The 24359-nt window shown below is 47.4% G+C and overlaps 1 protein-coding gene across 3 annotated transcripts in view; it reads right to left on the reverse strand.

Annotated features, from left to right (window-relative positions):
• The window catches only part of GAB2 (GRB2 associated binding protein 2), a 188594-nt gene that overhangs the window by 96164 nt on the left and 68071 nt on the right, over nucleotides 1-24359 (reverse strand). The window contains exon 1 of one of the 3 annotated variants that reach the window (XM_030558270.1): nucleotides 12775-12911. The exons of the other annotated variants lie outside the window; for them this stretch is intronic. The gene's annotated coding sequence lies outside the window, so the exon portion shown is untranslated. Of the gene's footprint in view, nucleotides 1-12774; nucleotides 12912-24359 lie in introns of those variants that run through there. 3 annotated transcript variants of the gene reach the window in all.

Consider the following 24359-nt stretch of genomic DNA (forward strand, 5'->3'; position numbering starts at 1 on the left):
CTTTGTACAGAATACTTTGTAATAAGCGAATGCTCTATTACATTATCAGCCAGCTTTTGTTTCTTTTATTTTTTTCATGCCAGCCTTGGTGACTTGGCCTACTCTAGACAATCAAAGCGAAGCTTTTATCAAGTGCTATTATTGTTTTTTCATCCACAACAACAGTGTTGATTATAGCCAGGCTTCCTGCCTTAAGAGGGACATTGACCTAACTATGGCTGAGCTACCACTGAATTCCTAACAAAATAAAGCCTTTCTTTCCATAGATCACACGGGGTGAAATTCACCCCTGTGCAGAAGAGCAGCAGTGGATCTAGGCATCAATTAAGTCCCATATCTTTAAGGCTTAAATGAGGCATAGGTCTTGAGCTGGATCATTGCACGTGGATACTTTTTACCCTGTGGGTTCACAACATTTCGGATGCTCATAGATGATGCGGAACTGATATCTCTGGAGAGAAAAGTCCTTGACTTATGGAGGCAGTGGCAGTGCCCCCGCTTCCCACTGAATCACTCCATTCCCACTAATTTGCCTTAACGCTGACTCAGAGGAACCACATCTGAGCAGAGACAGAGACGGGTAAGGGAGGGGCTAGCAGTGAGCATGGAAAATCCAGGCAGATGTTACTATTAATGTAATGCCAGTTAGGTCTTAGGCTTTCTGATGGACCAGTGCAGGCAGGTGAATGAGAGTGCAGCATCCTACTACCATGTGGACATAGGCTATGGCCACCAACTCCTTTTACACTAGATCATGGCGATTCTCAGTCACTTCCAGCATCCTCTGGGTTCCAGCTGTTGTCCCAGAGCTGAAAGGCACTATAGATCACTGCTAGTTACCTGAGCCATCCAACCCTGCCCCCCATAATCTAAAGGGCAGTTCTCCAAACTGCATGCAAACAATTTGTCCTCAGCCCACACCTGTTTACACAGCTAGAGTACCTTTTAATCCAACATGTCTTTGGCTAGCAGCAGGTGGTGTTTGTTTGCTTTCAGTCTATTGAGTTGTAACAGCTCATCATCAATGTGCAGCCAGCAAGAGAGACAAGTGATTCAAAGGCATATCGTTCCATTGTTCAGTTAGAGGGGCTATAACTATGCCTAATGACTTAAGCAGATTCTCCACTAATATATCCTATACAGGTACAGCATCCTTTATACATCTCTGGAAAGCAAAATCTTCCCCATCCCCGCCAAATCAACAGTCTGGCTAATATATAAAAAATCATCACTTTGCGCTACCAATCTCGCTAGCTACTGCTCAAAGCTAGTGAAACGCTGTCTCTCAACTCCGCCTATACATTGTCCATGTCCTAGATTCCTCAGCCCCCGTCAGGTTTTAGGGTAGGACATGGGAGAGAGACAATACTGATTGCATTGAAGATAGATGGCCTCCTCTTATCCACAGACAAGGGACATCCATCCATAATCACACTGCTGAATCTCGACTGTGGCATTTGACACAGTCAACCAGCAATTACCGCTGTCCCATCTCAGAGATGGGTGAATAGGAGGAAAGTGCTGAGATGTGCCGATCTTTACTCATGGAATGAATCTGGAGGGTCATGATGGCCAATTTCCCTATTCTGGTTCCACTGCCCTCGCCTCTGGAATCCCACCAGCCCCAAACCTCCTCTCAACCATAGTCAATGTCTATATTAAGCCGTTGGGGGACCTCAGGAGACCCCTGCCAGGAAAATGTAGACAACACAAGCTCTGCATTTCTTTATGATCGGATGTTAACAGCCCAGTCTCCCATCTATCCCAGCGTCTGGGAGCCATCAGCATCTGGGTGAAGAGCAGTTGGCTGAAACTGGACTCAGAGAAGATGGAGGTTATACTAGTGGGAGAGAGAAACATTATGACAGAAGAGAGCAACAAAAATGATTAAAGGTCTAGAAAACATGACCTATGAGGAAGACTGAAAAAATTCAGTTTGTTTAGTCTGGAGAAGAGAAGACAGAGGTGACATGATAACAGTTTTCAAGTACATAAAATGTTGTTACAAGGAGGAGGGTGAAAAATTGTTCACATTAACCTCTGAGGATAGGACAAGAAGCAATGGGCTTAAATTACAGCAAGGCAAGTTTAGGTTGGACATTAGAAAAAAATTCCTAACCATCAGGGTAGTTAAGCATTAGAACAAATTGCCTAGGGTGGTTGTGGAATCTCTGTCACCGGAGGTTTTTAAGAACAGGTTAGACAAACATTTGTTAAGAATAGTTATTGACTGCCTCAGGGAACTGATGGGCAGGATCCCCTGGGAGAATAACATGAGGGGGAAAGGAGTCCAGGAGAGCTGGCTGTATTTTAAAGAATCCTTATTGAGGCTGCGGGGAAAAATACATCCCGATGTGTAGAAAGGATAGTAAATATGGCAGGCGACCAGCTTGACTTAACAGTGAAATTCTTGCTGATCTTAAACGCAAAAAAGAAGCTTACAAGAAGTGGAAGCTTGGACAAATGACCTGGGAGGAGTATAAAAATATTGCTCAGGCATGCAGGAGTGAAATCACGAAGGCCAAATGACACTTGGAGTTGCAGCTAGCAAGAGACGTTAAGAGTAACAAGAAGGGTTTCTTCAGGTATGTTAGCAACAAGAAGAAAGTCAAGGAAAGTGTAGGCTCCTTACGGAATGAAGGAGGCAACCTAGTGACAGAGGATGTGGAAAAAGCTAATGTATGCAATGATTTTTTTGCCTCTGTCTTGACAAACAAGGTCAGCTCCCAGACTGCTGCACTGGGCAACACAGTATGGGGAGGAGGTGACCAGCCCTCTGTGGAGAAAGAAGTGCTTCAGGACTATTTAGAAAAGCTGGCCGAGCACAAGTCCATGGGGCCGGATACTCTGCATCTGAGGGTGCTAAAGGAGTTGGTGGATGTGATTGCAGAGCCATTGGCGATTATCTTTGAAAACTCATGGCAATCAGGGGAGGTCCCGGATGACTGGAAAAAGGCTACTGCAGTGCCTATCTTTAAAAAAGAGAAGACAGAAGATCCAAGGAACTACAGGCCAGTCAGCCTCACCTCAGTCCCTGGAAAAATCATGGAGCAGGTCCTCAAGAAATCAATTCTGAAGCACTTAGAGGAGAGGAAAGTGATCAGGAACAGTCAGCATGGATTCACCAAGGGCAAGTCATGCCTGACTAACCTAATTGCCTTCTATGATGAGATAACTGGCTCTGTGGATGAGGGAAAGCAGTGGACGTGTTATTCCTTGACTTTAGCAAAGCTTTTAATATGGTCTCCCACAGTATTTTTGCCAGCAAGTTAAAGAAGTATGGGCTGGATGAATGGACTGTAAGGTGGATAGAAAGCTGGCTAGATCATCGGGTTCAATGGGTAGTGATCAATGGCTCCATGTCTGGTTGGCAGCCAGTATCAAGCAGAGTGCCCCAAGGGTCGGTCCTGGGGCCGGTTTTGTTCAATATTTTCATTAATGATCTAGAGGACAGTGTGGACTGCACCCTCAGCAAATTTGCAGATGACACTAAACTGGGAGAAGTGGTAGATATGCTGGAGGGTAGGGATAAGATACAGAGGGACCTAGACAAATTAGAGGATTAGGCCAAAAGAAATCTGATGAGGTTCAACAAGGACAAGTGTAGAGTTCTGCACTTAGGATGGAAGAATCCCATGCACTGTTACAGACTAGGGACTGAATGGCTAGGCAGCAGTTCTGCAGAAAAGGACCTAGGGGTTACAGTGGATGAGAAGCTGGATATGAGTCAACAGTGTGCCCTTGTTGCCAAGAAGGCTAAAGGCATTTTGGGGTGTATAAGTAGGGGCATTGCCAGCAGATCAAGGGACGTGATCATTCACCTCTATTCAACATTGGTGAGGCCTCATCTGGAGTACCGAGTCCAGTTTCTGGCCCCACACTACAAGAAGGATGTGGAAAAATTGGAAAGAGTCCAGCGGAGGGCAACAAAAATGATTAGGGGGCTGGAGCACATGACTTATGAGGAGAGACTGAGGGAACTGGGATTGTTCAGTCTGCAGAAGAGAAGAATGAGGGGGGATTTAATAGCTGCTTTCAACTACCTGAAAGGGGGTTCCAAAGAAGATGGATCTTGACTGTTCTCAGTGGTACTGATGACAGAACAAGGAGTAACGGTCTCAAGTTGCAGTGGGGAGGTTTAGGTTGGATATTAGGAAAAACTTTTTCACTAGGAGGGTGGTGAAGCACTGGAATGGGTTACCTAGGGAGGTGGTGGAATCTCCTTCCTTAGAGGTTTTTAAGGTCAGGCTTGACAAAGCCTTGGCTGGGATCATTTGGTTGGGGATTGGTCCTGCTTTGAGCAGGGGGTTGGACTAGATAACCTCCTGAGGTCCCTTCCAACCCTGATAGTCTATGATTCTATGATTACATAGTCCTGCCTTGAGTGCAAGGGACTGGACTAGATGACCTCTTGAGGTCCCTTCCAGTCCTACACTTCCCTGCAAATCTGCAGATATCTGCGGACCATGTTTGTGGATCAGAGATCAGATATGGATACAAATTTTATCAAGATGGTTCACAGTCTTGGGTGTTTTCTGGACTTCTCAATTTCTCTTAAGTATCCAAATAGCTATGACTGCAAAAAAATAAAATAAAAAAAAATTTCCTTCCAGGTACGGCTGAGCAGAAGACTGCACTCTATCATATCAGAATCTGATTTGTCCATGGCAATCCATGGATTTGTATCCTGTAGACTGGATTATTGCAATTCATTTTATCTAGGAATTAAACTGATGACCCTGATGAAGCTTCCATTGCAACAGAACAATGCATATCACCTACTGAAAAGCCCATCACCCTGGCACTCTGCTCTCTGCACAGGATCGCAATGAATTACAGAATCAAATCAAAGTTTTGGTCTCATATGTATCCTCCTTCCACAGGACTGACTCCAGTTACCTAAGGAACAGCATCTCACTGTGCAGCCATGGCAGTACACGGAAACAAAGGAACTGGCACCTTCAGGAAGAGTGCATCATCCATGTCTTAGTTCAAGCACAGAGAAGTTGATCATGACTTCCTCCCACCCCATGCATTAAAAGAAGAGGACAGAGAAAACCCAGGCTGCAGGTGGAATGCCAGTGTGTTGCAGAGCCTCCAGTTAGCCAAAAACCTGTAGAAAGAGTGAAACCGGGCAAAACTTTCTAGATATGTTTCCAGGAAGAATAGATTTGAGAGGCCAGCAGCAACCGCTGACAGCATCCTGCTCATGCCCCCTCAAGCTTCACCCTTGGGACAGACAGCTTCTTTCAGCATTCCAGGTGAATGCACCATCAGACAGTTCATGTGGCAGCTTCCTATGTGACTCATTAGCCCAGGGGTCAGCAACCTTTCAGAAGTGATGTGCCAAGTCTTCATTTATTCCACTCTAATTTAAGGCTTTGCGTGCCAGTAATACATTTTAACGTTTTTAAAAGGTCTCTTTCTATGTCTATAATACATAACTAAACTATTGTTGTATGTAAAGTAAACAAGGTTATTAAAATGTTTAAGAAGCTTCATTTAAAATTAAATTAAAATGCAGAGCCCCCCGGACTGGTGGCCAGGACCCGGGCAGTGTGAGCGCCACTGAAAATCAGCTCACGTGTCGCCTTTGGCATGCATGCCATAGGTTGCCTACCCCTAGATTAGCCTTTTCCAAAGGCACACAAAGGCACACAGCCAGATCCTCAGCTGCTGTAAATGGGAGTAGAGCCATGGCAGACAGCAGAGCTACATGCTGTATTTGAGAAATGTTAAATAACCTTCAGTGATTTGCTCTTCTGCCTAATTAGAATCTCTCGTCTGGTTCATTGCAGTTTTTCTTTTCTGTCCCTCCTGCATGAATGCTGTGTTGCAGCTGGAAAGTCTTCCTTTATGGGTGCCCAGCAGGCACTGTGGCTCACATAGTTTGTTCCTATTTCGCTAGCGACCCCAGCGTTCGACAGGTTTGATTGACTGTGTTGTCAGCAGCAGCCAGCTGAAAACACAGTGTCCCTTGGCGACAAGCATTGGGAAATCCTCCTGTGGTGCAACCAAAGTGCAGATACCCATTGCCCCTGCTTGAACTGTGGGGGTAGCAGTGGAAATAATCTTGCTGGAGAAAAGCTTGTACATCACTTGGTGCCGTCAAACCAATGTTCCCTCTTCTGTGTTTTTTCTGCTGGGTGAGGAATGATCATGGCATACGTTTAATTCCCATGAGGGAAATTCACCCTGCATGCAGTGGGGACAGCCACAAGACCTATGCACCATGCATGTCTTGCTTAAGCCTTATTTTGAGGAGATGACTCTGTATAGCTCCTGGAAAAGGAGAGAATTCTGCCATAAAAGTTGCATGTCTCAAAAAGAAGCTGTACAAAAATCAGTGCCTGCCATTATACATTTTACTAATAAGAAACTAAAGGTGCCAGATGAGAGTAATTAAAGAGTAGTGTGAAGGAGTGTGCTGCCCCTTTAAGGGACAGGGTGGAGCCTACAACCAAGACAGCCTGGGTGTAACCAATGGGGCCCTGCCTCACCCGACGGCTGGGCTATTTAAACAGGAACAGGAAGCTGAGCAAGGGAGAGGGGATTAGGAGCCACGCAGGCTGCAGCAGATGGTGGGCTGTCTTTCAGGGCAGGTCTACACTACAGCTGGGATCCACGCTCTGAGATCAACCCACCAGCAGTCGATTTAGCGGGTCTAGTAAAGACTCGCCAAATCGACAGCAGATCGTTCTCCAGTCGACCCCTTTACTCTACCCCCGACAAGAAGAGTAAGGTAAGTTGAGGGGAGATTTTCTCCCATCGACCCCCCGCAGTGTAGACCCTGCGGTAACTCGACCTAAGGTACGTTGACTCCAGCTACGTTATTCCTGTAGCTGGAGTTGCGTAGCGTAGGTCGGCTTACTGCGGTAGCGTAGATATAGCCTCAGACTCCAGGGGACCAGCCTGACAAGATTCAGAGACTTTATTTCATTGAGTTTAAGTTTGGGAGCTCTGACCTAGGGTTCAGAGATGAGGGCTTTATACATGGTTGTGGCAATTGCTCCTTCCCTAAGACCTTAATAAAACGGACATGCTGTTTTGTTAGTTTGTTTTGGCTTCCCCTCACTCAGCTCCTTTATTGTGAATGCACTGATGCCCCAATTTTAGGATACGAAGGCCTGCATGAGGGCAGCACATGGCCTTTTACAAGTTGCCACAAAGCAAAAAGGCGGCAAAATGCTATGGAACCTTCCTAGCTCACGCGGTCTGGGAGACCCACTGCAACGACGGAATTCTGCAAACTAGAAGGAAAACAAATCAGTAAAGGAACACAGAATATGCCTGGCAAAACAACATTCTGCGATGCATTTTCCAAGTGTCACTCATTTGTAATGGTATCAAGTTGTGCAGCGCAGTGGATCTTGTAAAAGGAATAAGATCTTTGCCGAGAAGTGAGGAGTAACTGACGGTACAAACGATGGGGTGTGTAGATTAGCAGAGTAAGAATTAGTGAGTAGAGGTGGGTGAAATGTTGTGCTGTTTTTAACCAAACATACAGAGATGGTGACACTGAAACATTTTGCAGATTCGTGTCGATTTTGCTAAATTCTTCATTTCAAATAAAAAACCGAAACATCTCAGTTAATCAGTTGTGTCCTTTATGATGGGCTCAGCCATGTGGACTCAGTTGTATAATGCGACTTAGCGACCCTGCACTGTGGAAATCTGTGATGAGTGACAGCACTTCTCAAGGCCATTCATGCTCATGGCCACTGCTGTGGCATCAGTTCTGGACATACAAAGGTACAGTCGCTGAATGTTTTATTCTCCTTTGGGTTCCCTTCCTGGGTAATTCAGAATAGAAAACTATGAAAAGTGACCCTGGATGAATTAAAACTTCCTATCTAGGGTAGAGATGGAAAAGACCCTAATACACTTATGACAGTCCAGCTTCCCCTATCGGTGCAGGATTGCCTATTGCAGTGTATGCTCCATTGATTTGTCCTGGCTGGTTTTAAATGACTCATATTCTAGGGCTTCCACCATTTCCTCTTCACTATCGGGAAGTATTTCCTGGTATTCAGCCTGTTCTTAATTTCATCCTATTACTCCTAGTCATGACTCTATCCATCCATTTAGCTTCTTATCCCATACCCAGCACTGTGGTACGTGAGTGTGATACAGATGCTAAGAATATAGGAATTACCTACTGGATCGAAGATGTGCTCCATCTAGCCTTTGACAATGGACAGACCAGCTGTTTCAAAGGAAAGTACATGAAATCCTGCAGCAGGCAGTTATGCAGCAATCTGTCTTCAGGTATGAGAGGGGTAGCCACGTTAGTCTGGATCTGTAAAAAGCGACAAAAAGTCTTGTGGTATCTTATAGACTAACAGACATATTGGAGCATAAGCTTTCGTGGGTGAATACCCACTTTGTCAAACGGATGTAGTGGCAATTTCCAGAGGCAGGTATAAATAGGCAGGCAAGAATTAGTCTAGAGATAACGAGGTTAGTTCAGTCAGGGAGGATGAGGCCCTCTTCTAGCAGTTGAGGTGTGAAAACCAAGGAAGGAGTTTTTGTAGTTGGCTAGCCATTCAGTCTTTGACACCATCAGCTCAGGATTAAACAAATTTGCAAATGAACTGAAGTTCAGCAGTTTCTCTTTGAAGTCTGGTCCTGAAGTTTTTTTGCTGCAGGATGGCTACCTTAAGATCTACTACTGTGTATCCAGGGAGGTTGAAGTGTTCTCCTACAGGTTTTTGTATATTGCCATTCCTAATATCTGACTTGTGTCCATTTATCCTTTTACGTAGGGATTGTCCAGTTTGGCTGATGTACATAGCAGAGGGGCATTGCTGGCACATGATGGCGTATATTACATTGGTGGATGGGCAGGTGAACGAACCAGTGATGTTGTGGCTGATCTGGTTAGGTCCTGTGATGGTGTCACTGGTGTAAATATGTGGGCAGAGTTGGCATCGAGGTTTGTTGCATGGATTGGTTCCTGAGTTAAAGTTATGGTGTGGTGTGTGGTTGCTGGTGAAAATATACTTTAGGTTAGCAGGTTGTCTGTGGGCGAGGACTGGCCTGCCACCCAAGGCCTGTGAAAGTGAGGGATCATTGTCCAGGATGGGTTGTAGATCACTGATGATGCGTTGGAGAAGTTTTAGCTGAGGACTGTAGATGATGGCCAGTGGAGTCCTGTTGGTTTCTTTCTTGGGCTTGTCTTGCAGCAGGAGGCTTCTGGGTACACATCTGGCTCTGTTGATTTGTTTCCTTATTTCCTCATGCAGGTATCGAAGTTTTGAGAATGCTTGGTGAAGATCATGTAGGGGTTGATCTCTGTCTGTGGACCTCCTGTATAGATTCGTCCAGGCTGAGGTTGATGGTGGGGTGGAAGCTGTTGAAATTGTGGTGGAAGGACCCATGGGAAGGAGACTCTGGAAGAATTCCACCACGATTTCAACAGCCTCCACCCCACCATCAACCTCAGCCTGGACCAATCTACATGGGAGGTCCACTTCCTAGACACCACGGTACAAATAAGTGACGGTCATGTTAACACCACCCTATACCGAAAACCCACTGACCGCTATGCCTACCTTCATGCCTCCAGCTTCCATCCCGGACACACCACACGACCCATTTTCTGCAGCCAAGCGCTGAGGTACAACCACATTTGCTCCAACCCCTCAGACAGAGACCTCATTGAAGTCAACAGGTGCTGCAGATGCTCAGCACCTCTGAAAATCAAACCATAAGGGTCGCAGGTTTGGCCCTCAGGAATCAGTGGCTACTTTTGAAGATATTGGCCTATGAGGGTTGCTAAGGGCCTCAGAGGGGATTAAAACTCAGGCTTTCTTGGTAGGAAGGTGGATCTATTAGAAAGGGCAGTAGCCCGGGGCTCAGAAGGTCTGGGTTCAATTCACAGCTTCAATACAGACTTTGGGTCTGACATGGGGGAAAGTCACTTAGTTTCTCTGTGCCTCAGTTCCCCATCCATAAAATGGGGATAATACTGCCCTGCTGCACAGGAGCATTTGTGAGGGTGAAATCCATTAATCATTGGGAGGCACTTAGATATCGTGGGGATGGGCAATAGAAACGCACAGACAGAATTCCTGGCATCTAGTCTTGAATTCAGGCCACTGCATGATCTCAAGCTGCTTTACTCATAGGGGCGGTGCCTGGGGTGGCAACCCATGGGGGGGCGCTCTGTCGGTCACCGCGAGGGCGGCAGGCAGGCTGCCTTCGGCAGCATGCCTGCGGAGGGTCCACTGGTCTCGTGACTTTGGCGGACCTCCCACAGGCGTGCCGCCGAATCTGCGGGACTGGGGACCTCCCACAGGCAAGTCGCCGAAGGCAACCTGCCTGCCGTGCTTGGGGCAGCAAAATACCTAGAGCCGCCCCTGTTTTCTCACGCAAGTTCTAGTCCCATTTGGCCAAATTAATTTCTGAGTGTAACTCCATTGGCTTTAGTGGAATCAGACCCCCATTAGCATTCGTGAGTAAGGCAAAGAGGGTTTGGCCATACAGCGGCCATCTGAGTCTACTGTGGGATTTTCAGAAAGGCCAAAGCCCCCCCGCCTACATATTTCCTGCCACTGCCATGTGACGCTTGAGATTTAAAGCCACAAAGGGCAGGGGGTTCAGAAATGAGGTTGCATCACTCTCCATCCCCTCTTCCTCTGCCAGAGTCCCTCCTTCCTGAATGCTCTTTCTGCCTCTGTGTGATGTCCAAAAGGATGTTTTGGGAGAGGATAAGGCTCTGAAGTGCAGCTTATCATCAGTCCATAGTGCACCCAGGTTTTATTTTTCCTCCTTAACATTCGCAGGCATGTAATGAGATTGGAGGGACAAGCGGCATGCTAAGTGGGGAACTATAGTGGGACTTCATTCCACAGATCAGGCCCGGTTCTGCAAGGCGCGGGGCTCCTCTGGTTCTCCACTCACAGCCTGGGCATCTGCAGCGTTACAGTGAGTGCAGTCGAAACCAAAACTGCCCATGGGGAGGTGTCAGTTTCGACAACTCTCCCAATTCAAATGTGTTTTGAGGGAAAAAAAGTTTTGAAGTTGTTGAAATAATGGTTTTAAAGTGAAACGATTGGGCTTTTGGTTCAAAACAGCTTTTAATTTTGAAAAGTTAATTTATACTACTAAAATTTTTTTTGTTCTTTAAAGTCAAAATGGAAAAAAATTGAAATTATTGAAAAGTTTCAACTGACCTAATCTGATTTTTTTTTCCAGATTATTGGTTCACAAACATTTTTGGGACAGAGAAAAAAAAATGAAACCTTGAAAATGCTCATGGGACAGGAGAACCATTTCCCACTCAGCACTTCTCAGGGGTTCTCAGGAGCCTAAGGGAGCCACAAAAGGTTAAAGGAAAACAAACATGGATAGAAACAGAATTGGAACAGAGGATTGAGAGACAACGGGAGAGAGAACGCACACTACCCCCAGCCTCCATGATCCCTCTGTCTTTAAAGTAACCCAGAGAAAGGCATCATTCCTGTTAAGTGATGTTTAAGCTTTGTAAGCCCAGCTGATGCAGTTAAAGAGCCCCAACAACAGCAAACATTCATGCAGCTCAGTGTCCGTGGATTAATTTGAAATAAGGAATAAAAAGAGGGAAGTTATGAGGAATGATCCGCTCATCAGGTTTTCAGCCCTGGGAAGTTTCTCACAGCGTCACTGTTATATAATGAACTGGGCTCCTGGGTTATTTTCCTGGGGGACTTGGTTTGTGCTCCATGACAAGGAATTTTAGTCTCAGAAAAAATCCCAAGGCTTGTTAATCTTCAGCAAAAGGCTCGTGTGCTGTTTTGTTGTCATAGCACATGCCTGTCTCTGCTTGGATGAAATACTGATTTGCCTCTTGCCCTAGAAGTGAGACATTAAATCCTACCAAGATAGCACTGCTAATAAATAAGAGGATGGCACTGTTTTCTCTGCACAGTCAGCCTTAGAGAGGAAGGGGGATCTTCAGGTTGAGACATTGTGTGAGGATTCAGGAGATCTGTGCTAAATCCCTGACTCTGCTACAGGTTTCCTGTGTAACCCTAAACAAGTCACTTAACCTCTCTCTGTCTCAGTTCCCTTCCTTTGTCTCTTTAAATTATTATGATTATTATTTCTGTTTATGGTAACACCCAGCTAAGAACAGGGCCCCATTGAGCTTGGCGTTGTACATAGTAGGAAACTGTCCCTGTTTGAAATGACTTAAAAATCTAAATAAACAAGACAGGCAAAGAATGAGAGGGGAAAGAGAAGTGAAGGCTTATTGTACAAAACAAAAGTTTGCTGGCATAGCTATGTCAGCTCAGAGCATGACAAGAACCACACCTCCTACCTGACATAACACCCAGCATAGATGCAATTCTACCCACAGAAGGGAGCTTTTGCTGGGATAGTGAATGTCCTTCAGGGATGCGGAGTACCTATACCGCCAGAACTCCTTATGCCAGCATACACCACATCTCCACTAGGAGGCTTTGCTAGCATAGGTATCTGTAGTGTAGACAAGCCCAAAGTGACCTAATCGAGGTCACACAGCAGGTCAGTGGCAGGAACGGAACCTGGGGGGTCTCTTGACTCCCACTTCAATGCACTAGCCACTAGATCACCCAGCCTGCCAGCTCTTTGCAACAGAGACTCACTCTTACCCCATGTACCAATGGAGTCTGATCATAACCGCGGCATCAAGGTGCTACCATAATAGAGATAATAAATAAAGAAAAACAACACAGTTGAGCCCCACCTGTTTGTATTTCACTGCCTCTGCCTGCATCGGCTCTATCTGCTTTAGCATGCAGCACTTACTGTGGCTCTGGGAGAGCGCTGACAGCTGATGGGTCGGTGCAGCAGAGCAGAACATGCGTGTAAACATGTCACTCAGCCCCAGAGCCATGCTGTGATTAAGGACAGCATGTTCCAATTGGGAGGCAGCCTCCACAAACCAAAAATGAGGTTGGTAACAGCAAAATTAAAGCAGAGGAGCATGTTACAATTCTGTATTCCTGGGCAGGGCTGGTGTGGCTCAGATGTCAGAAATAATCTAATTACAATCATTTACGGTTGGTGCGATTGTCATTCGCTGAGGGCAGGCAATAACTTGATGCCCACACAAGATAGCCCTGCCCTGAGGAACTTACAGCATAAACAAGACAGATGCAGAGCCCAGAGGGGAGCCCAGAGGAGGGACTGGCTAGGATTTGTTTTGAGGATTATTAATATTATTGCTGGCTCATGTCATGTGGGCTTGCCAGGGAGAAGGGAGCCTATCGGAGGGACTGGAACAAGGAGACAGTGGAGGAATTTTGAGCTCAAAGTACTGTACAAAATATAGCCATATATAGTACCATGGGGGATGCAGCCACTCTGCACAGCAGAGAGGGCAAGAGTGGCAGCCCTTCCAATATGAAAAGCGCCAGCGGTTCTGTCACATGCACATAAAGCAAGCAAGATCTTGTGGCCCGATTTTCAGTGGCACTGGACACCTGCTGCCCCACCTGACTTCAGTGAAAGCCACACCACTGTTTCTGATCTGAAAGACACCCACAGAGTATCCTCATGGAACTCCGTTAATCTACCTGGGGAGGGTGAAGGCCTGACTCAGCTCTGCTGGGGTTGGAGCCTGAACGTCCAGGGAGCCATGTCACTTTGGGCCAATACGCTGCTCCCTCTTGCTGTTCTGAGATAGAGGAACAAGCAGGGCGATGAGAGCGGTGCAGTTGTACAGCACCCTGGATCTGAGGGTAAGAATTGACTCTAGGTATTTTCAAGGTAAACCGCAAGGCAAAAATGGCCAGCAAATTGGGATCAGATCTAGGTGCCCAGTAACTGCACTAACCTGGCCGCAGAGAGCGAATGGCACGGTACATATAAAAATCTGTCCGTTCCTTCTATGAAATTGTCCCAGAGCACTCTCTTTTGCCGAAGGTATCCCGGGATGGGCCACTCTGTGACATCACAAATGCCACTGTTTAAATGGATTGTAAAGGAGACCTTTGGTGTCTGTATCGCCATATTCTGGGATCTCTTCAGCCAACCTGCAGTTACCAAGAAATTTCACAAACGGGGGGCGGGGGAAGGGGAGGAAGGATTCTGAAAAGATGTAATAACATGTATTTCTATGCCCTCCATAGCCTGGTTAGTTGATCATCTAGAACAGAAATCTGGGCTGAATGGTTTCCTTTTCCCCTTTGCAGATCACCTTTAATTAAAATGGAGTCCTCCTTAAATGTCTACACTACCCACCGGATCAGTGGATCGATCAATCGATCGATCGATCCTGCGGGAGTCGATTTATCGCATCTAGTCTAGACGCGATAAATCGATCCCCGAGTGCTCTCCCCTCGACTCCCGTACTCCACCACAGTGAGAGGTGCAGGCAGAGTCGACAGGGGAGTGGCAGCAGTCGACTCACCACAGTGAAGACACTGCGGTGAGTAGATCTAAGTATGTCGACTTCAGCTGAAGTTGTGTAACTTAGATCGACCTCCCCCCCACTGTAGACCAGGCCTTAGATTGGCCCAGCCTTTTCACTTTGGCTGCAATTCACCCCTATGCAAACAGTTTTCCAAAAGGCTCTGCACCACTGACATCTTCAGGTCTCTGCACAGAGGTGAGTTTCTTCCTTGGCTCAGCAAAGCTCTGGTTACTTACACTGGGTGTGGGATGTGTCCTTTTTCTGCAACATTTCAGAGAAAGAAATGGGTACGCTTCCAGCCAGAAAAGTGAGCAAACAGCTCATGAGTGGGTCAGAGGCAATTCCTCCTCCCTGAAAACATTTGTCTGTTACAGCCAGCTCATGAACACGCTGCAATGGCAACACTTCCCGCAGCTTCAGTGAAAGCAGTGAACGTGGCTAGGAAATTCTCTGCACCGTAGAAAGCACCTTTTAAAATGTAGATACCAAAAACCATTGGTAGGAAATCTGGTACTTTCACCAATACACCTGGTACCAGCCCTAAATATAGGTACCGCACCTAGGAAATAGGTATTGGTGGAAGATATGTTGCCATGCTGGCTGTATGAACAACCCAAACCATAATACTTGTTATATGTGAACAGAGGCCGATAAGCCAGAAACTAATTAACCACCATAAAGAAAACTGATAAGCTGCACAGTGCTCAGCTCACATGGGAGAACCAGACAGGGCTGGTTCAGAAAAATCTATGATCCTAGCGAAGTCACCCATCTATCAGCAATTGTGATGAACTCAGGGTTGTGAGTAGAGACGTGGGCTGTATCCTGTTGGTTCTGCCCTTGACTTGTTTGTGTGACTTTGGGGGGTGGGTGGGTTTAGTGTCTTTTCAACTCTGTGTGAGTCGGTGAGCCTCCCACTCCTGTCTGTAAAACAGGCAGAATGATGCTTCTCCACCCTTGAAGAGTGCTGCGAGATCTACAAACGCAATACACCCTGTAAGTTGTTATTATAAGGACCGAGTTTCAGTGTGATGCTTCCTGGAAAGCTCCTATCCCATACTAGCAAATCTTCCCAGAACTAGGGGTGAGAGTGGAGAGACAGGGAGCAGGGTGTTTGGGTGCAGCAGGGAGTTAGTTGAGGTTTCATGTGAAATGGGAGGAAAAGCTAATCTGCAGTGTTTCAGGGTCATGATAAAGGGGGACTGGCCTAATGCTCCAGACTCTTAAGTTACCACCATCAGACAGCTCTCCTTCAGCTGCTTACACTCCACAGCATGTGTCACAGGAGCCTTAGCAGCAAATAGCATCTCACTGGCATTGCAGCCTGTCTCTGGTGAGCTGGTGTCCCATCACCTAGGTGTTCCCTGCAGTTGCAGGTTTGGCAGCATTGTCTGAACTGGCCCTAATCTAAGACTCCCCATAAGCAAAGGCCATTTGTTATAGCCCTGCCTGCATCAGGATGGTGTGAACTTTGCATTGTGAAGTCTCAATGTTTTGCATGATACAGCCTCCCAGCAGGAAGTTGCACCATCCCCAGGTTTTGGGACCCTGATACCCTGTATTCTTTGTTTGAAGGGCATGGCATGGCCAGGAGAGGTAGTAACCCTATTCCCAGCTCTTCTGGACTGATAGCAGCAGAGAGTGCCACAGAGACAGGCAATCAGCTATAACATTGATGGGCACTGCATAAGGATCTGAGGATGTAGGGATGGGAGCGTGGATGGATGGATGAATGCATAGAGGGGTTCACACAGGGCTATGGCTATTGCTCAGTTGCGACACTTTCCACTGAATAAGACACTCCACTGAAGGGGCTGGTTTGAAGCCTGGTGACTGCAACATGGAGGCTTTGGCCTTATGGAATAAAACACAAAGAAACGGTCACGTCTCTCCATTCTCTGCCAGTGCTGCTATTTCTTCCCTGGTTCTGTCGGCACAATCAGTGTTGTGACTGTCTGGGAAGGTTTTTGAGAGCAAAGGTTAAATGATGAACTCTGGTTAACTCTAGCAGCCTGCAGGGCATGGGTGACCTTATGTAGTAAACAACTGGCTGGATACCAGGAGACCACAGGGACTTCACAGCCAGGCTGCTCCTTGCGGGCACATTTCCAAAGTACGAATCTTTGCTACGAGACTGCAACAGCCAGGATGCAGTTGCTGATGGAATGAGCTAATCGTTATGTTGTGAGTTGCACTGCAAGCAGCCATTTCAAACAGGCTTGGAGAGCCCCGCCTGGAGCCACGCAGGGGATAGTGATGGCTAATCAATAATAATGCTTTGCATTATAGCACTCCTTCTGAGTGTCAGAGCACTGTACAGACAGCAATTAGCTGAGCTTCCCAGTACCCCCGGTGGGGCCTGTAATCAGCATTTACACCCAGGGAAACTGAGGCACAGAGCAGTTAAGTGACTTTCTCAAGAGAACCAAAACAAAGCAAGAAATATCATCCAGGAGTCTTGCCCCCCAGAACCCTGGTTTAAATGCGACACAACACTCCCTCCTGAGTTTGGATTTCAAGCTTGGGACCCAGAGGCTGTTGCGGAGGTTTTACGTTCAAACCCTAGCACAGATCAGAGCAATCTCAGCTGCCTAAGGCCCAGAAAGGCTGGGGCAGCAGCGGGAAACAGCTGGAGCTCAGGGACAAGGCCACTCCTGCTTCCCCACGAATGCCTCCAACGTGCATACTGGGACAGCAGTGTCGTTAGGCCGGCTCTATGCCTCCTGGGAAATGCCCCTCTCCTGGCGGAACTCACCAGCCTCCCGAAAAGGGCTACAGCCAGCAATAAAGTGAACGAAGGGCCCAATTCATCCATTCAATTTCCAGGGTAAATGAGGCAGTGAGAATGACACCGGACATCCCTCTGCCATCCCATGTTAACCTTAGTAAAGACCCACACCTTGCACAACTTGCTGCTATAGACTCATGTATATGACAGCCAGCTAAAATAGGTGAGCATCTTCTTTCAATTCCATGGCTGGATCAGTGTGACTTGAAGCAAGAGATTTCTCCTCTAGCCATTTCGTTGGGATCTGCTTTGAGTCCTGTGGAAAGAAGACTCCTCTGGGGACACTATAGATGATGAACACAATAGCTCTCAAGAGCAGCAATGCCTCCCAGAGTCCTTTCCACTTGCTACTCTGGGGCTTGCAGGTTGCCTGACTATGACCAGATTTCCTCACTGCAAAGAAATGACATCAGCATTTATGCCCCAAACTATGAGATGCTATTCTGACACCTTGTAAGGGAACAGCTGTGCTCAGAGGCTGATGTTTTGGTCTCAGGAGTCTGTGATTCAGAAAGTATTTGGATGCCTGATTATGTATCCCCCCTTATGTGAATCACCCCAAACTTCTCTTTCCCTGACTTTTCAGATCTATGATCTCTTTTTTCTCCCACTTCCAGGGGACAGAGGATGGGACTGCTATCATCAGGATCTTCATTAACTTCTAGATAATACCTAGTCCTGCGTCAGTGAAGGGGACTGGACTAGAGGATCTACTTAGGTCCCTTCCAGTCCTACATTTTTATGATTCTATGATTCCTTTCAAGATCTTTGGATTATCACCGTCTTCTCTCCTCTCCCGACCTGCAGGAGGAATCAGTGATAGGATCTCAGCTCCCCTCCCTAAGAGCCAGGGGGAGCAGCCAGTAGAGGTTTTTTAACTCGTTAGTGAAGGTCAAAGGAGGGGGAATCACCAGAGAGCTTCAGGGAAGGAACAAAGCATTTGAAGGCACACACTGGATTTTCTTGGCGGGAGCAGGGGGCTGAGGCTCTTCTCTTCAGCAAGAAGTGGAGTTGTTTGCCTGAGCCATTCGAGCAATGGGGAAAATACACATCTGCACATTGCAGGGCTGCTGCTTGGGGCAACAAATCAACACAAAGACAAAATGCTTTGCTAACCAATCACATAAGAACATACGAACGGCCATACTGGGTCAGACCAATGGCCCATCTAGCCCCAGTATCCTACCTTCTGACAGTGGCCAATGCCAGGTGCTTCAGGGGAGTGAACAGAACAGGTAATCATCAAGTGATCCATCCCCTGTCGCCCATTCCCAGTTTCTGGCAAACAGAGGCTAGGGACACTTCAGAACATGGTTTTGCATCCCTGCCCATCCTGGCTAATAGCCATTGATGGACCTATCGTCCATGAATTTATCTAGTTCTTTTTTTTAACCCTTTTTATAATCTTGGCCTTCACAACATCCTCTGGCAAGGACTTCCACAGGTTGACTGTGTGTTGTGTGAAGAAATACTTCCTTTTGTTTGTTTTAAACTGCCCACCATTGGCCCTTGCTTTCCTCCAGTTAAGAGGCTCTTGGGGCACAGAGCATCCTGCTTTGCTTCAGAATTTCCATGTGCACGAGAAGTAGCTTGGTAAACTGGAATCAAGTACAGCCAGCCCCTCCGGGGGTACAAGTTAGTGATGGGTAATCCTTAAAGGACTAAAGATCTGAGCCCATGAATCCTGCTCCACTGAAGTCAGTGGCAACACCCATGTCCCCCACAGATGAGGCACTCCATTTTGATAGGCTTTGGAGTTCATTGAGATTTGGAGGCTTTTGAGATTGCAAAACAGGGCAGGAAATGTCACAAGGATTGTGCTCCTTCCTGTTTCCCCAAGAGATGAGAATGGGCTCTCTGGAAATGCTTCTAGCCTGGGCCTGAAGCTGGTATTGAAAGATCCGGAGAACCTGCATACATTGCAAAGGAAAATGTGTTTGAGAGACACGGTCAAGTTGACTTATACCCAGGGGTATCTTCTGTATAAACAAGGGGCCACAGCCCCAGCTGGTGTAAATCAGCATAGCTCAATTGACACCAGTAATGGTTTGCATCAGCTGAGGATTTGACCCAGGTTTTACACAGCCCCAGATCAACAGAGCTGTGTAAGTGAAATTTCTCTGGAGTGATGTTTTCCAGTTAGATTTCAAACACTTCCCCTGAGATGCTGCAGCCCAAACATGGAGGCTTTGGGCTCCTGGGGAGAGCCAAGAGAGTGAGCGTGATTAGAAACACTTTGGGATCCTTACTGGGCCAGAAACCAAAGTTCAACCCTTCAGTTCATCCCCCACTAATTGAAAAAAACAGACAAACACCATAGCGTGAAGCACGTGCCCTTGGAATCTGGCCTTGGCAGTCAGGGCCGGCTCCAGGCAACAGCATTCCAAGCTGGTGCTTGGGGTGGCAATCCGCAAGGGGCGGCAGTCTCTGTTATTTTGCCCCCAAGCAGTGCACTGAATTGTAGGCGTGGGGGGGGGGCGGCATCTGTGTGCCCGTAGGGCGGCAGGCGTGTTTCCGCAGCAGTGGCAATTTGGTGGCAGCTTCTATGTTTAGCTGTCTGGGCCGGCTTCAGCTAAACACAGAAGCTGCCACCGAATTGCCGCCACGGCGGAAACGCGTCTGCCGCCCTAAGGGCACAGGGACTGCCCCCACTGCCCGCAGAGGCAATTCGGTGCGCTGCTTGGGGCAGCGAAAACTGTAGAACTGGCCCTGTTGGCAGCCTCTCTAAAGTGCCATGTATATCTCTGGTGCACTACAATACCACCATCACGATGTCGGCCCAGATAGCCGGTGTGAATCAAAGTAATCCCACTGACTTCAAAGCTGATTTATACCAACTATGGATCTAGCTCATAAAATCTCACTGCTCATATGCACCGAAAAAGCCTTTTACAATCCTCGGCCAGATCCTCAGCTGGTCTAAATGGGAAAAACTCCATTGGCTCCGCTGCGCATATTTCCACAGGAATCCTGACTGGCCATGGATCTATCTGCCAACATGATCAATATCTGAAAAGTATTTCAGAAGGCAGTGGACCTCTTCCCCCTTCATGTATTATTAAAATCCCTGTTGTTCAATGTATTAAGGACATGCAGCACTTTGCATTAGAAAATGACCTCTTTGCTGACCCACTTAAACATCTTCCACCCAAACGTAAACACATCAGAAGCGCTGAAGCAAGAAAGAGGCAAATGTCAGCATGCAACATCCTCATGTGGCCCTAGCCAGACAGCTCAAGGATGGAGGTGTCGAGATTCATTGTCATGAGTGGATGACAGATGCTACCTAAGTGATTGGGAAGCTACTGCAGAGATGAGGATGGCCTAGTAGCGATCCTTGGGAGACCTGCATGCAAGTTCCTGCTTCACCTCAAACTTCCTGGGTGACTTTGGGCAAAATACTTAGGGCTAGGTTTTTAAAGGTAGTTAGGCACCAACAGGCGTTAGAAACTACTTACTTTTGAAAATCCCACTGGGCACCTGTGTACATCATTAGGCACCAAAACACCTTTAAAAATCTGGCCCTTAGTCTCTCTGTGGTTTATTTCTCCATCTGTAATATGGGGATAATAGCACTTTTTCTACCCTGCCAGGGTATTGGAAAGTGCCCAGGTACAGTAGGAATAAGGGCCATATAAGTACCTTAAATAAGACATGGAGGTATTATTTGCCTTCAGTGTCCAGCACAAAAAGCAGCAGCAAGAATTCTTGGCAAGCTAAGCTGTTGAGAGCACATCACTCCAGCACGCAGTCCTCTGGTTTCCTATGGGACAGGGCATCTAGTTTATGTGTATGAGTTTTTCAAAGTCAATATGCTTTGTGTTGCTTAGGACTTGTCTTCACTAGACTTTTTAGTCAATTGCTATTAACTCCAGGAACTTAATGGGTCTGCAAAGGTTCCGGAGGACACCTGGCTTAAAAACTTCATACACATAACTTCCTGGCCTCTCAGAAGGAGAGGAATAGAGGGGAAACCTTACATGACAGAAGCTACTACTTCTGTTTATTCTTAAGCCTGAAAGACTCTCACATAATCAAGTGGTGTGCATGGTACAACAACCAGAATAGAATACTGGCCTGGACACAGGTCTAGGAGCCAGGAATTCTTGAGCTTGGGTAGGTCTCTTAACCTCTCTGGTCCTCAATTTTGTCTCTGCCTTTTCTACCAACCCTTTCCTACCTCAGAGGGGTGTTGCAAAGATGATTTCGCTAATGTTTGCAAAGTGCTCTGAGCACTGAAAGGTGCTTCCCATTGCTACGTGATGGGCTGAGAAGTACTTCTCTGCTTGAAACATTTCTGTGATCTGGGAGGTAGCATAGGGCTGTGGGAACCTGAAGTGGAAGGAGGAGATGATGAGTTTTATTGCATGTGTTAATCATTCCTCCAAGACAGGAATGGGAAGGGGGAATCAGCAGCTGAGAGGAAGACTGGTGGAAAAGATGATTTTGAGGTATATTTACAGTGTTAAATCACGTCTGGGACTGATACTGGGGCGGGGGTGCAGCTTCTACACCAGTAAGGCCAGCAGGAAGCATTCTTTGTGGATAATGTGCTGAAGGGTCTGACCTGATGAGCCAGAGGTAGCACTCTGAGGTATCCAGCAGGAGATCTGGGTTTGTATAGCAAGAAAGATGCTCTCCAAGGGAGCGGAAGTCGAGAGCTTCACTGATGCTATCTGTTCCCAGGCTGGGTGGTCAGATTGCTATTGTGTGGGTTAGCATGGACTCTCTGCAGAGGGGCATTGACCAGACCTCTGAAGGGAGCCCTAGCCCTGTTTTCTCACTTAAGGGAATTCAGTGTGGCAGATGGACCTTGCCTTGCAGCTGGCTGGAATGGGTTCCTACCCAGGAGAGGCAGGTGATCTGCCCTGCCATGCAGGAGACGTGGAGTAAATTGCCATTTGCAGGTTTGAGATGGACACTGAGGCGATTCAATGGTAAGAAGGGCAGAGAGGGCGGCTGTAGCCAGGGGCTGAACCAGAAAGGAGGGAAGAGCTTGTGCACACCAGACAATTGAGGAAGCATTGCCCCATTCCCAGCAATCCCCCATTAATGACATTCCCTATTAACCTGACTCTGAACTTACTGACACGTATTTGACAGCTGTGTAACGCCATTGTCTTCAGTGCAATTATTCCTGGCTGACATCAGCATAAGTGAGACAAGAAGTATGGTCCAGGTGCAGAATAGCTAACAGCCTATGCAGCCACAGACCCAATACATTTCCTCACAGCATTCTCGTGGGTTAATCAGTGTTTTCAATGTCCTCACCTAACAGGCACAATTATATGTACGTGCTAAGGATTAATCACACAGGGTAGCTTTGTGGCCACAAAGAAGCATGCGGCAGGTATGGGGCTTGACTGCATGGTGCCGCACAGGCAGCAGGGTGAGTCGAAGTCAGTGAGGCTAAGATAGCTGCAGATTCCTTGGCTCATTGTCACTGTCAGTGAATGGAGATGATCTGCCTTTTTTTGAGTGACTCATGTTTTATGCAGCCTCGGTTTTAACCATATCACAGGCTGTTCCACCCGCAGCAGCACTGTGTGCTCTCTGGCCAATGCCTGGCATGTGTTTGAAGTCAGCTGAGAGACAGGATTTCTCAGCCTGCACATGGCTCACCCTCCTCCTGACTCAGCAGCTCTTGCATTGTTGTGCTGACTCACCCTGCCCCTTGTATCCTTGACTGGATATGCTGGGGCGACTCAGCAACAGCAAATGGCTGAGACTGGGCTGTTGGGTTTTGCCTGAAGGATCGGGGTGAGCATACAGCACAAGGGAGGGGAAAGAGAGAGAGAGAGAGAGAACACACATCACACCACTCTTAGCAACTTAACATCTCGAGGCACTTCTAGGGTGACCAGACAGCAAATGTGAAAAATCGGGACGGGGGTGGGGGGTAATAGGAACCTATATAAGAAAAACCCAAAACTTCGGACTGTCCCTATAAAATTGGGACATCTGGTGACCCTAGGCACTTATAAATAATGGAGATATACTAAAACTGGAAGGGAAAGGTCATTGAGTCCAGCCCCCTGCCCTTTCATTAGCAGGACCAAGTATTGATTTTTGCTGCAGATCCCTAAGTGGCCCCCTCAAGGATTGAGCTCACAACTCTGGGTTTAGCAGGCCAATGCTCAAACCACTGAGCTATCCCTCTCCCCTTCTGTTCTGAGAGTCCAGGTATCTTCTGAGTCACTTCTGTTAGTCTATAAGGTGCCACAGGATTCTTTGCTGCTTTTACAGATCCAGACTAACACGGCTACCCCTCTGATACGTGATTTCTGAGTCACTCTGGCTTTAGTATATTGCACTAGGATAGTCAGGCACGGTTTATCCAAATCTCTTTTAGGTAACAATCCAGAGAACTGGATGGGCCGGGATTGCTAGCTGAAATCAAATCCTTTCTTCTCTTGCTTGCCGGTTTTAATCTCTCCTGAGCATTTGACCAGCGCTCAAAGCTGGGGAAAGTTTAGTTAATGTCTCTCTCCTATTCCTCCCCCCCCCACACATCTGCTGTTCATGAGTGGCTGCGATATGGGGCTCCCCGGGTAGTTCCCAAACTGTGGTACACAAGCTTTATGTTTCAGCCTGCACAGTCATGGTATGTGAACTGGTAAAGTTTGGATGCTGTGGCTCTTAAGTGTTGGTTGGGAACATAACCTGTTGTGTGACCAGGGGCATTTGAGGCAGCGCTGCCCAGAGGATTCAGGGGACCTGGAGCAAACCAATTTTGGGAGCCCCTTCCATAAAAAAAGTTGCAATACTATAGAATACTACATTCTCGTGGGGGCCCCTGTGGGGCCCAGGGCCTGGGGCAAATTGCTCCACTTGCTCCCCCCCCACCCCCCGGGCAACCCTGGTTTGAGGTTTGATATGCCCTTGGAGGGGCATTGCTACAGAGGAAACCCCAGAAGTGTGACATTTGACAGGGATAGCGGGGAATCCAGTGGCACAACCTACTGCTGCTGAGGCTCTGCAGATTGTCCTCACTCCAACAGCAGTGGGGCAGGGGCCCTGGAACAGAGGGGGGCATGGCTCCCCAGTTTTACTGGCCATAAAGGTGAGTGATGAGGGAAAGGGGGCAGGGTTTTGGGGGGGAGAGACAGTTTGGGAGTGGGGACTCAGGGAGCAGGGGCAGTATGCGGGCAGGGAATCAGGGGGAAGGGGAGATGCCAGGGCAGTGTC

The sequence above is a fragment of the Gopherus evgoodei genome, chromosome 1 (genome assembly GCF_007399415.2).
Source record: "Gopherus evgoodei ecotype Sinaloan lineage chromosome 1, rGopEvg1_v1.p, whole genome shotgun sequence".
Lineage (NCBI taxonomy): Eukaryota > Metazoa > Chordata > Testudines > Testudinidae > Gopherus > Gopherus evgoodei.